Source organism: Merops nubicus, unplaced genomic scaffold, assembly GCF_000691845.1.
Source record: "Merops nubicus isolate BGI_N331 unplaced genomic scaffold, ASM69184v1 scaffold7703, whole genome shotgun sequence".
NCBI classification, from domain to species: domain Eukaryota; kingdom Metazoa; phylum Chordata; class Aves; order Coraciiformes; family Meropidae; genus Merops; species Merops nubicus.
The window spans coordinates 40,010-53,794 of record NW_008596855.1 but is presented as its reverse complement, the minus strand read 5'-3'; the positions used below and the strand labels follow the sequence as shown (position 1 = coordinate 53,794).

Genomic DNA, 13,785 nt, shown 5'->3' with positions numbered 1-13,785 from the left:
TTTAGCGACCTCCTCTGCCAGCTCTCTGCGTACCCGTGGGTGTATCCCATCGGGGCCCATGGAAAAGCATGTGCTTGTCAGAAGTGGGATTCGAACCCACGCCTCCAGGGGAGACTGCGACCTGAACGCAGCACCTTAGACCGCTCGGCCATCCTGACACAGCTTCTCCTGGCATTGTCTCTAAATCCAGGGGAAGGGCAGCACTCCTGCAGCTCAGGGCAGCTCACTGCCTCCCCGTTCCCCCAGCACTGTGTACCCACCATGCTGCTCGCCCCACCATAGAGTGGTACAAGCTCATACAACTCACTAGTCCAGCAGAAAATACAGACCCACACTCTTACCCGTGTGAGATTTCTGCTGGGTTAATGAGTTGCATTGGCTCCCTGTGTGGACAAGGGTGTGCCTGGGCTGGCAGAAGGGAGGAAGCAGGGCCAAGAGCTGGGAGATGCTAATGAGGATGAAGGTCCTTCAGTAGGAATAAGGGAAAGCAGCCACGCCCTCAGATCTCCTTAAATGTGTTGTGTGGATTTTGGTCTCTGTCTTCAGGCAGGCCAGAACTTTTGCCTATTTGGTTCTCTTTTTATAACAACTGAGAGCTCTGCCAGTGTGTTCAATTTATTTTCCAGCTGGCTTTCAGTTTTTCCTCATACTGAGGAAGTCCTATATCCTATTCCTAATCACAGCTCTTGCCCTCATCTTTGGCATAGCTCTTACTGCTCATGCTTTTTGCTACCTGGACTCTGTGAACAGAAACATGGAAGCATCCAAGTACCACAGTTCTTATCTACTTTTCCTCTCCTGTTTACTCCACTTTTATTATAGAAGTCAACAACCTCATCTTTTTCTTCTTCTCTGACAACTTTCTCTTGTTCCATATGTTTACTCGTGCCTGTTATTAATAGTGGTAAGACCAATAGTGATGATGTCGCCTTCAGTCATTCAAAGAAAAGTGGGTTGTTTATTTTTTCAGAAAAAAAGAAGGAAATTAATTCTTGCACATTACTCTGTGGGTACTTGGTGAGGGGTGAGTTCAGTATGGAGCTTTTTTTCTTGAAGCTCATTCAAACCTTCCTCTTTCTCTTGACAGTTTTGCCCCGGGCACTGTTATCTTTGTTGTCCCAGAGGAATACCCTTGAATCTGTTAGTCATGTATGTATCAGCTGAGACTTCTGTCACCACTTTCCAGCCTGCTGAGGATTTAAAGATCACAGCATTGGCTTGGTGCTGAAAATAAATGGGCCTTAGAGATGGTTTGGAAGACTAGTGAGAAATGCTTGTTTTCACTCCTGCTAACTAGCTAGAAGGCCTACTCAGTGTGAGCTCAGCTTCCTCCTCCCTGCTGCATGCAGTGAGTTATGACAGCTTTGCCCAGGTATGACGAGTACGTGGTAGAGTACCTAGTTGTTAAACTGCCACCTCCCTCTCCTTCAAAAGGTGAAGGCATCATTTAGCTGGTACTTGGGAGCCAATGATGTGTTCAGGAAAGTCTGAGCATTTTTCATCTTGGGTAAATGTAAAGCAGGATTTCTGGTCCATGGAGCCAGTTTATCACTGATTTCTTCAGCAGGTTCCTTCAGGCCTGATTCTCCTCGATGAAACAGGTCCTTTTTATGCCCATGGGAGCATTGGACATCTTCAGGGTGACCAAAAGTAGCCATGGGCACTAGGGAATCAGGTGTCTTTTCCAAGAGACCCACTTCCCACTGCTTCTTTGTCTCCACATTTCCAGCACCTTTCTGAAGTCTGTCTCCTAACTCTGCAAGCTCTGTCTATGCTTTCATGAAATGGTCTCCCCTGTTAAAATATTTCTCAGATCCCATTTCCCACAGGCCACTTGTGTCATTGACTACCTGTTAGTTTGGTAGCTGGGCCTAAATTTCTCATGGCAGCGAATCATTGTATGTATTCTGTGTCACAAGGAAGGAACGTGCACCTTTCTTTTGTGTGGTCATTTTGTGGGCAGTCTATAGCTCCATGTGGCCACCTTTTGAACTGAACTATGTACTGGTGGGAGGAGAAAGAGTTTTATCTGAAGGAAACCATGTGCTGAAGTTTCCCCTTCAGATGAACTAAGGCTTCACAAAGACTGGCTTGGGATTTCAGGAGTGGCTTGAAGAGGTATAATGAAATAGAGAGTTACACAAAAGGATTTAATTTTAATAGCATTGTATGTGAGAGCGAGAGGGAGAAGTCTGGAGTCTAGTCACACGGAACCAAAATATAAGGGAAGGGAAGCAGAGGGAGAAGAAAACTGGGCTAGGTCAAAAAGATTGAAAAAAATGTAATAAAGAAGAAAAAGACAAGACAAAAGCATGAAGCAGGCCAGTAAAGTGTTTGTTCAGTTTGCATATATTTGGTTCTGGGGCAAGAGCGAGGCGAGAAGGGGAAGGAAAGGAAATTAAGCCTAAAACTATTTATCTAGCTACTGGAGAGTTGCTTTTCTTCCCTTTTCTTGGAGGTTTTATTAAAATATGTGAATGCCCTTTTTTTTTTTTACCAGGAGCTTTTAAGTGTCTTTTTGTACTAACAGTAAAGCAGACATCACAGTCTTATGCTGAGCAATGCAGAAGGTGTGGATGGAGTTGTCTAGAAGAAAAAAACCCAGGGAATATGCCTCTTTTTCAACATCAAATGTTCTGTCAGATGCCAGTTGGTCTCTTCACGGGAACGCTTCTAGAGAAGCACTTGGGGGTTTGGAAGGGTCGTGAAAAGTGCTTTGGGCTTGGCACATGGCTTTCCCAGGTCACTCCAGTCCTTCAGACTGCTTGCACAGCCTCCTCTCTCTCTGCCAAACAGTCCTCACAGAGGTAAGACAGTAGTTTCCAGCCCCTGCCTCATAAATGCACTGTGCAATTTATTGCCTGTTATTTTCCAACCTGTAGAGACAGAAGGTGGAGAAGCATGACAGGGCCAAGCCAAGGATGGCTGAGGACAGCCCTGGCCATGGGGGGTACTGCTGAGACCCCTGCACCAACAGTGTTTGGACCTGTTTACCCAGCCTGCCCTCATCACCAATCGTGTATTTCCAGATGAATATTTTAAGGAGAGGGAATTGTATAAATTGTTAGTGTAGCTTATTAGGTTTTAAAAATTCATGTTTCTATATTCCCAGTATTATCTTCCCCTTGCTTTAAAGAAAACAGAAAAGGGGTGAAAATTGTCTTCTCAATAAGGGTTTAATTGTCTGTTTCATCTGGAAAGCCCTCTGAATTGAAGCCCCCTTCTCCACAGTGCTACCTGAGCACTTAGCAATTTTCTCCCTTTGAAGTGTCTACTGTACAGTTTGTCTTACTTTGAAGCTTTTAGCTAGAACTGGACATTTGTGGCCAGAGAGAGGATTTCTAAACTAAGCAGCATGTTCTGGACTCGTCAGGCTCCAGTACTCATTAGGGGCAGTGCTGACACCAAACACTCCTGATCACCAACATGAACCTAAGGGTGAGGCTCATCTCCTGCCAGTGTAGCCATCTAAAAGCTCAGCTACTTCTCTAATCACTTTGACACTGCCAAAGGGAAGTCTGCCAAAGGTGAACTCTATCTATCTCACCTCTGTCTGGCATTTTTGGATAGGATAAATCTCCCTCTGGGTTTGATCAGCCCTCTCTGTTAATGGTGAGCTTGGACTGGATGCCTCTCTCTTAAAAAGCTCAAGCCATGTGAGGTGAAGGCCATGACATGGAGCTTCAGCTGTTGGAGTGGCCTGTTCCTTTGACCAGCCTGGACTCTGACTGGTAAGGACAGACATCTGAATCTGGAAGAATTTTGCAGTAGAGGACAATAATGATTACGAGTCATATATGAGTTAAATGACAGAATTCACCTGCTCACCAAAAACTCAGAAAGCCACAGGGTAGGAGCTGCTGTAGGTCTGTGACAGAGTGGATGCCCCAGAAGCACCTTGTTGTGCTAGAAGGCAGAAGCACCAACACTAGAAGATCATTTAGGACCTCAAACTCTTTTACTGTTACTGTCAGTACTTGGGTATTTTTATGCCCCTTCCAGTACTGCTTAGAAACTGTCCAGAAGGCATAAAATATGCTAAGCAGTTGTTAAAGGGGGGAAAAAAATAACATGAGGCAGGAGAAAGACGAAGGAGATGCATAAAACTATATTGGAGACACTTCCGATGGAAATGTGGAAAGTGCCATTTTTCTGTTTGTGACGCTGCGGAGCGCAGTGACCGTGCTGGTGGCAGGGATGGTTCTCTACTAAGGGCAACCAAAACGAGGGTAAAATTTGAAGCTGAGGAATTTTCTGCTGCTAGGAGGCAGTGGTACAAAGGAGCAGGGGGAAACAAGGCAGCGTGCTGGCTGGGGCTCGCGGCTGCGTGCGCGGCATGGCCGCGAATGCGTTAACTGTCAGGGCGAGGGACAGCGGTGACGGGCAGCCAGAGAGGAGCCACTGTCAGCGCCGCCGCTCGCCCGGGCCAGCTCACCCCGCTCCTAATAGCACAGTCTGTTCTGTTTACATCTGACACGTGCATCCAGAGCCTCTCCTTTGGGGAGGTTTATTCCTTTTGACCGAGGGAAGGCCACTGCGCTGCTCTATCAGGCTCCAGCCTCCTGCCACGGCCATTAAACAAACTCATCCGCACTGTTTCGTCAGCAGGACTGGATCTTCTGCTCCTCTCTCTCTCCTTCCAGTAACTTTTTTAACTCCTGCTGGACTTTGCCTTTCTTTTTTGTCCTTTCTACAGTAAACACTTTCGGAGCTGTGCCATGGCTGCTCTGACCATGAGTGAAGAAAGGGTTATTTCATGAGGGGCAGTGAGTCACAGAAGTCTAGTTTTGTGCCCACAGCTGTGCATCAACCTGTGCAGAAAAGGGACGGTGCAGCCCCGAGTTTCTCTTTCTTTGTGCTGTGCATGTCCCCAAGAAAACCCTTCAAAGGCTCAATCGGTAGATTTAGTCCATGTCCCAGTTAGATTAAGGTAGGTCTGTGTGTGACTTACCCTGTGCTGAACATCTCCAAGGCAGGAAGGTAAACATCCCATTGTGCTGGATCTGATGAAAGGAAATCCTGGAAAACGTTCCACTTGTCTAAGAAAACTGCCAGAGGCAGATTATTAGGTCTGAATTAAAATGCAGACGAGATTCATTAAATTGTTGACCCTGCCCCCTCCAAAAAAAAAGTCAGGTTGCCATCTTAAATTGACAGCATTAGAGACAAATTATGTGCGCTGATTAATAAGTGTGGGCTAAATTACGGCTTAGAGAGCGGGTGGAGCGCTGTGGGAACGGGAGCGAGGGAAGGAGCAGAGGAGGAGAAACCCATCCTGCCTGTGGGGACAGGGCCGTGCCAGGGGGTGGGGGTTCTCTGGCACCAGGGGTGCACAGGGGGGACAAGGACGAGGGATTCGGGATCAGGAGGAAGGAGCTGAGCCTCCTTCAAGGATCCCATTCCCTCTGGCAGGGAGACGGCGACACAGCACCCACGGTTAAGCAGTTTGCCAACGTGCACCCCTGGGAGAGCAGTGGTGGGGTGAGTGGTGAGCTCAGGGACGACGTTATCCCTTTTCTCTGGGGTAAGGTGAAGTTATCATTTAAAAAAAGAAGGAAAAAAATCCACCCAAACCTTGAAAGGGCTGGATTTAAAAAGTGATATAAGAAAGGCAGGGTAAATTAGAGACTCGAGAAGTCAATTTCCATCACACTGGTGGAAAAAGAAAAATATTGGATGTTCCACCATTCCAGATAAAAAAAGGAAAAAAGCAGGCATAACAGTACGTGTGTTACTCACAAGACATAATTCTGAAAATACTCTGACCGGTATATAAATAGCCAAATGAATGTTATTAACATGTTAATTTTACTAACCCTTTAACCTATTGATTAGCCAAACAGAAGGAAACAGCATCTTTCCATGTTTCCCCTCCTCCCTGCCTTTCTTGTAATTGGATTCAAATTCACATCTGTAGCTACTAAACCAATGTTTTCAACCTTTCTTCTACACCTCCCCACCCCCAACTGTTTAACCTCCCATCTCCAGCTCTGGCATAAACGTAAGCCTTTATTTGTGAATATTCCGATAAGCACTTTGCCTCCAACTATATTGTTCAAGTACCAGCATCATTGTTACAGCTGTAATTGTTACTATCAAGACACAGTTCTTTGTAATTAGAAAGTCAAGATGGTATTCAGCAGTATGGCAGCACAGATTCTCATTTGTTAGGCTATTAGAAAAAAAATGTTTACAGAGAAAACAGTGTCATTGTTTAGTGCTCTTAATTGACCATCTGCCTCGTAAAGAAATGTCCAAAGAAGGATAAATAAGACTATAGTACACTTATTTATTTATTTTCTTTGTGCAATGAGTAAATTAGGAAAAGCAACAGCGATCCAAACTAGACAAGACATTGCTAAATCAGGCTGCAAGTGAAATCATGTCATGAATACATTAACTTTTATTTCTCTCAGTGTCAAGGCTCGTGTCTGCATCTTCCTCAAAGTTTGTTGGGAAGAAAAAGGAGGCCAGCTCTTGGTGGGCACTGTGGAGTTGACAGCATTCATCTTTTAACAAAGTCAAGCATATGCTGCTTTGAGTGCAGCATCTTTGCATGCTCAATGACGTGTTTAATGTCACCTTTCCCACTGTAAATCATCCCTGAGTAAATCCACAAGGGAGAGTGGTACTAGGAATTAAGCAGGAGAGAAATAAAATTCATGACCATGTGGGTCTATCTCAGGGAATTTGGTACGTATTGACAAGAGAGATTCACACCTGACGGGGCCGAGAGCTAATTTGTAGTAGGGCTGTTTATCTTCTGCCTGAAAGGAATGCTTTTTCATATTTAATGTGCATTTTCCTCATCTCTCTCTCTGTATGTGTTTGTGATTTAATGTGGCTAAGGGTACATCTGGTTTTGCTGCTTGGCAAAAACGTAGTTTCAAATTTCAAACTAACTCAAAATTCTGGTTTTCTTCTTTTTTTTTTTCCCCTAGGAAAAAGTAGAGGTCTTCAAAAACTGGATTTGGTGTTTGCATTGCACAAGGCACTGTCCTAGGTAAGGAGCATTTGATCTACTCATGGAACATTTTTTTACAGCTTTGAAATGAGGAATGAAGAAAACCCAGCAGTATTACCACAGTAAACCAATATGGTAAGTGACCAAACTGATCTTCTGTGCTATTTGTCTTCCAGTGTTCCAGGTGGAAATAACCCAGTACATTTATATGTTGATTTATTACAGTGTAGAGTTAAAAAAAATATGTATATATAAAGAAGCAACAGGAGAAAAGAAGGGAAAAAAAGGAATGCAGTAAAAAAGTAAGAATCAGGGGACAGCAACCAGCACCCTCACAACAATCAGCAGCATGGCAATGGGGATGACACCAGTAGGGAAAATTTCACAATATTTAAAAAGCTGATGGTGTTTCCCCCACCAGTTCCCACAATGATAAATACACTAATGGCTCAAGGTGAATTTTCCTTCCATAAATCTACTTCTTTGATGGCTTCACCTTATTCTTCAGGTGCATTGTCTCTAGTACACTTGTTCCCTACTGAAACTTTCCCTTTTCCTACCCTCCTTGATTCCAATTCTAAACACTAACCCTAAGTTTTGGTTCTTTTTCTTCCCCCAGTACTTACTCCTGTGCACAGATTCTTTTTGAGTTTTGTAGGAGTACCTCAAAATCTTGGTGTTCTGGCTGATGGCTTCTGAGGATGGCTGATAGCTAATGGAATCTGGCTATCATTTGTCTTAAAAACACCAACATGTAATACATTGCTTCTAAATTTAAAAGTTTATCCCCTTCCAATTTCTGGAGATCTTTCATTAGTGCCAACTGCATTTTTCCAGAGAGCAATGCCTCACCTTTTTACTAATATTTTTTTTTTCCTTCTAGTAGGGAATATAACTGATATAATAACTTCCATCAGCAGGTGCAGGAAGGTGGGAAGTGTGCAGGGCTTTCAGAGTAACACACCTTTGTCCTGGTCTAGAGACACTCAAATTTATGAGGTCTAAAGTCTTCTTTTATATCTTCTGAACTGGAACTAAGGGGTATAGACATACAACTCTGCCAAGATTGAAAAGCCTGCTCAGATAGCCTCCTTCACCTGCACACTGATGTCCCCACAGGCACTGCCTGTGTCACTGGATCAGGTCTGGTAGCAGCATAACAATGGCTTTTTGAAGGTGCCTTTTTAAACTGCATCTGTACCAGTTCCCCCAGCACTAGGTGTGTGTGCTACCACCCCTATGTCAGCTACCTAAGGGGGGTCCTGGTACCCGGAGCCCGTGCAGCTTTGTCTGCCTCTGCTTTGGAGACCTGGGCAGAACCAGTGCCTCTGCAAAATCTGATTGACACCAGCAGTTTGAAGCTCATGCATGTCTAGCTACTTGTTCAATTTGTTTAGTCCAGTGCTCTCCTTTATTAGGAGCCTTAGGGTTTTTCTTTTGATTTGGCAGGATGATTATAATGAGAGCTCCTTAGTTGCCACTACACCAGGGTATCTGCCCACTTGCTCTCAGCCTCTGCTGTATAGCCTGTGATTAATGTAAAACAGTCAGATGCCCTCCAGATCAGTCGAATTTGGGGATTCTATTACAAACAGGAGAAGCGTGCTGACCGCACAGAGCCCTTGGTGGTACCAATTAAAGACAGCATCACTCAGACTTGGCACTTCTCATGCTGCTGCTTTTTTTTTCAATTTCATTTTTTTTCTTTTTCCTTTTTGCAGCAAATCTTTTCCAGTGGTGGCCCCTCCACGGCCGTGCACCTGTGCCATGCTCCAGCCCCAAGGCATGACTTCCTTGGGCACTGGGGAAAAACCTTGCTTTCCACTCTTGCTGCCCAACTCCTGTGCCTCTTAGCTAGCCCTCCATCTGGCCAGACAGGAGCAGTGGGATTTGAGTGCAATGCCTCCTCATGTAGCCGTGCAGGGATGGAGAGTATTGCCCAGGCAGAGAACCCTGTGGTGTCCCTTCCCTGATGGTGACACAGCTCTGGGCTGCCACTGCACATCATTGGGTGACTTTCACGGTAAGAACCCAGCTTATCAACATTATCTTTTTATTCCAGTCAGTATCCCAAGTATTCCTTGAATGTCACAAGTGAAGAGCTGGATTATTCACAAAGTGTCCAGTGTTAAATCCTATTTACATGCAAAAGTTGTGCCAGCTTACCCTGAGGTTAAATCAGTACAAACCCCTTCTGTGAGGACTCTTCTATACTAATGAGAATGACCTCCCATAATTTCTTTAATTAAAGAACAACAACCACCTAAATCAAGATAAAACATGCTTCATATTAAATAAGGTTGGCCAAGCAAATGGTTTCGTGCTGCCTGAAACGCTGACTCCGCTTTTGATGCTGACTGAATTACAGGAGTGCTTTGGGCAGAGCAAACCTCAGCTCTGCCTCCTGACTTCTGGTGAAGCAGCTGCAGCAGTGAGAGGGTGTCACACCTGCTCCCACCAAACCCAAGGCAGGCTTTGCCTTTGCCCGTGAGGTGGCCAAGCTCTCTCCCCAGCACACACACTGCTTGTCAAATCCCACGCACCACTTCTGATATTTCACAAATTCATAGAAAGTGTCCAGATCAAGACAAAGCATTATTTTTCATGAAAACTACTCTCCCTGCCCTGCTCAGTATTTGTCAGAAAGGAATAAAATTGCACCATACAAGAGCAGAGAGAAAAACCCTTTCTTTCTGAAATTTTATCTTCCAGAGTCAGGCTTTTTTCCTGTGTAAGGCTCTCCATAAATCTGGGGTCTTGTAACTTTGATCTATTCACCCTCTGTCTACAACATATACTCCAGTGGCACTTCTTACTTAATGGACTATAAGGAATGGAGGAACCCTCGCGTAAGAAAAAAAATACCAGCACTGGTTTTTCTTTCCAAAAAAATGACCTTTAAAAGCTACTTAGATGACATTTTCAGTGGTGAAGGCACTGGCTACCCTCCTGCCTCTCATTGCTGATGCAGGAAACCGCTGAGCGCAGAAGGAGTTTTGTTTCCCATCCAGCAACAACAACCTCATCACAAATCTGGCGACCGTCTAAGAAGATCATCTTGTTTATCTCAAGATATCCCCTTCTAATCCAGCTGTTTTCTAAGTCTATCCTGAGAGATGATTATTCAGCTGCTTTTCACAGACCTAAACCCTTCACTTGCTCACACTGCCCATTCACACGGGGGCTGGTGTCTCCCCACAGGACTCTCCCCATCTGTGCTCAGACCCTCCTGGAAGGGGCTCTGTGCCCAGCGAAGCCAACCAGAAAAGTTGCCCTGTGAGTATGTTTGTGTCTTACTGTAACAAGGACCTGATGAACAAAATCACTGTGAATAGGCCCAGCAGAAAACGTGGGCAAAACTGGAATGGGATTTTCTTCTCAATCAATATTACAGAGCTCCCACCAGTCCTTTAATAGTGTTTTATTCATGGATGAAAAGATACTAGAGTCCCAATATATTACAGCCATTCATGTTCAGACCTGTAAATGAACCCAAAAATAATTGTAATATTTGGTTGCCTGCTACACCTATACACTCATCTTACCAGTATATAAATTAGAGATAAACTGTATTTAATCCCATTAAGCATTAAAACGTAAGCAAACAAATTGACTAACAAAATATAGCTGGGTGATGGAAAAAGAAAATAAGCTCAGAAAATAATTGGTTCTCAGGAAGTTAATGAAAGTTTGTAGCATGCTTTTTACATGAATAGAGTTCAGAAGAGATTATTTTTTTGAAGTGTTACTCACAAATCTCCTGTATCCACAATAGATCTTTTGTTAACTGTACCTGCACATCTATTGTGTATGACAGCCTAATAAAATGAAGTCATTTTAATAAACATTGTATCAGAATATCCTATCTTCTATGTGGCAGTGCGAATTTCCACTACTGAAGGAAACATTTAACATCCTCACCATTTTAATACTTTTAATAAATATTTGCAATTCCTGTGATAACGCATAATGGCAGAAAAATGCATTGCCTCCAAAATTTATGTGGCTGCTGGCAGGTGGCCATTTTCCAATTTTCTGTCTTGCTAATATACATTTATTATGTATTTCTAAGGGCTTTTTTTTTTTTTCTTTCCCCCAGTATTTGGCTTACCATAAAATTGCTCTTTCTTTTGCAGGGGAAAGCACTCGTGACAAAGAAATTCCAACTGAACCCAACAGTGACAAATGGACATCTGCTGGCCAAGCCAGAGAAGAAAAGCGTTTGCCTGACGTAGCCCTCAGCCTGATCCCCTCCCATCAGCCCAAGCCACAGCACTTTTGGCTCAGAGACTCATATTCCAACCTGATCACAAGGATCAGTTCTGGCTTAGAGATCTTTCCTGAAGTGTTGCATTGCACTGCATCACGTCGTGAAGTAACACAGCCTTACATGATGGGTTATGGCATGGGGAAGTACTATGTGAGTTAATATTATGAATTACATATTTCTTTTTTTTCTAAACTGTTGGATCAGAGCATATGATGAGCTGTGAGTGGTCTCTTCTGTGCTGGCTTTATACAGCAGCCATCGTTATAGTATCTGAGCATCCACCAGCAGATAATTAAGCCTCTATTGACAGCTGAAATCCTTGAATCTTTCAATAAGCACATATCGTTCTCTGTATTTAAGTAGCAGCATTCATCTGAAGAGCAAGGGAGCAGTGACTCAAAGTAGGAAGCATAAACAGACCGGCAATAAGAAGTGATAAAACTACTAAAATGATACATACTTAGCCTCTAAATGGAAGGAAGCTGATTTTGTAAAAGTCTTTATTGCATTCATAACAAAGCAGGGGATATCCTGTATCACGGTGCATGTGCTTCTTGAAGATCCTTTCTGGTAGCAAATGGTGTTCAGAGAGCACGATTTGTTATCAGCGAGCTGTTTACGATGGCCAAGATAGAAGGGCACTGAATAAATATCTATAGCTCTCAGGAACTGAAACATGATGGTGCAATAGATGGAAAGAAATATCTCAAACAAGCAGAGGAACAGGACCTCCCTACCAAAGGTGACTGCAAATTCAATAGCTTTTTCTTTTTCTTTTCTTTTTCTTATTTTTTTTTTTTAAAGCCGTGAAGCAACAGGGCAATCCAATTAATAATCTGCTGTAACAGGAAGGAAAATATTGCTGGCACATTGGGAGTTTTCCCTTAATGTGCACAAAAGGCTTTTTTTTTTACTAATAAGAACTATATAAAATCAGAGCAACTAGGAGGCCTTTTAGATTTCCCTGCCAATGAAAGCTGGGGCAGATTAGTATTTTCACTTTTTACTATTGCTCTTAGGTAAAGCACGGGCATGTAGCCACTGGTAGAATCTGATTCTACTGGAAGAATGTGATATATGCAGCAGTGTGAAAACAAAACTTGGTCTGCTTATACACATCATTGGTGCTGTGAACACCTTCCCTGGGCCCACCCTCCGTCTGAATTAAATTCTCTCTGTTTGTGACATGCTATAAAACGCCAGGTTAGTAGGAAGAAGCCATTGCACAAAAGACCAGAGTATCAGGGGTGCCCTGCGGCCGGACTTTGAGCAGGGCTGAGCACCTCCTGCTCCCAGCTACTTCAGGAAGAAGATCCCTGCTGGTGCCTTGGTGCCCTGGAAATCATTTCTCCGATGGGATATCACCCAGCTTACTGACCACACGGGTGACAGGCACAGGAATTAAAGATTGATGGCTGACTTGTAATGAATTAAAGGTACGGAGTGTTTTCCTTATATATAATTTATATTTATCTGCTGTCAGACTGCGTTCCACTTATCCTGGCCCGGTTCCAATAGTGCATTAGCACTTCTGCAATTAGTGGGAGAAAAATTAGGTTTCTTCAACCTGTATTTCAATGGGGCTTCAGGACCTCTTGCCAGGTGACAGAACTTCTTGCCAAGCTGCACAAAGAGATGGACGGTTATTAAGGCTGATTTCTGATGCTGATTTGTGCTCTTCCTCTTCTCCATCTATTATTTTTTTTTTTGATCACACTGATTCCTGGAACAATAAATAGTCTCCCTAGCAAAGAAGAAAGACTGTCCTTTATCTGTGCTCACAACAAAGGGAGAAGTAGATTTGCCTCATCAGATACTGTTAAATATGCTCAGAAAGAACTTCTTGGCCATAAAGAAGGAAGCGACAAACTTATGGTTCATTTTAGCACCTTCCACGTGCTTCCTAACCCTGGGGAGCACCATCCCACCTCCCTGCAGCTGCAGCCTCTGCAGCAGAAGAGGTGTGAGAGAGGAACATGGTGCACAGCCCCAACAGTGACCCCTGAGTCTTTCTGCAAAGCACCATTACATCTTCAGTGCCTGCCTTGAAGAAAGGGGCCAGTCCCCACCAGTTTGGGTATTTGTTTTCCCCCCTGGTGCAGGCCTTAAAGATAAATACACTGATGTCAGTGGCAGGTAGAGACAGGTGGGCATTTGCTGGAGCTGCACTGGCTCAGTGAAGCTTGGCAGGCTCAATTAGGTGTGGTATAAAAAAAGAAGAGGAACATTTGCTTTGATGAAAGCTGTGGCTAAACCCTCAGACTTTCCCTGTCATGCCCGACAGAGTGTATTTGCTCAGGAAAAGTTGCAGTTTGTGTGAGATTACTGTTTGGCATCTGACTGTAATTCAGAGAGAGATAAAGGCTACAGGGGAAACGCAGCTGAGCTGTGTGTGGTAGCTGCTGGGGCACAGCCTGAGCTGGAGTTCATCCTCTGCCATCGTCTCCATCTTGCTCAGACACTCCATCAGTGTTCCCACCAAAGCAGCCAAGCCATAACTTTGCATTATGCAAACCACTGTTGCTTCTTGGTCCCTCAAAGAGGATAGGTG

The 13,785-nt window shown here is 44.0% G+C and overlaps 1 non-coding gene across 1 annotated transcript; it reads right to left on the bottom strand.

The window, feature by feature from the left end:
- Nucleotides 1-75: 75 nt before the first annotated feature.
- Nucleotides 76-158, bottom strand: TRNAL-CAG. The gene has a single exon. It is a non-coding gene; the product is annotated as a tRNA-Leu (tRNA).
- Nucleotides 159-13,785: the final 13,627 nt, after the last annotated feature.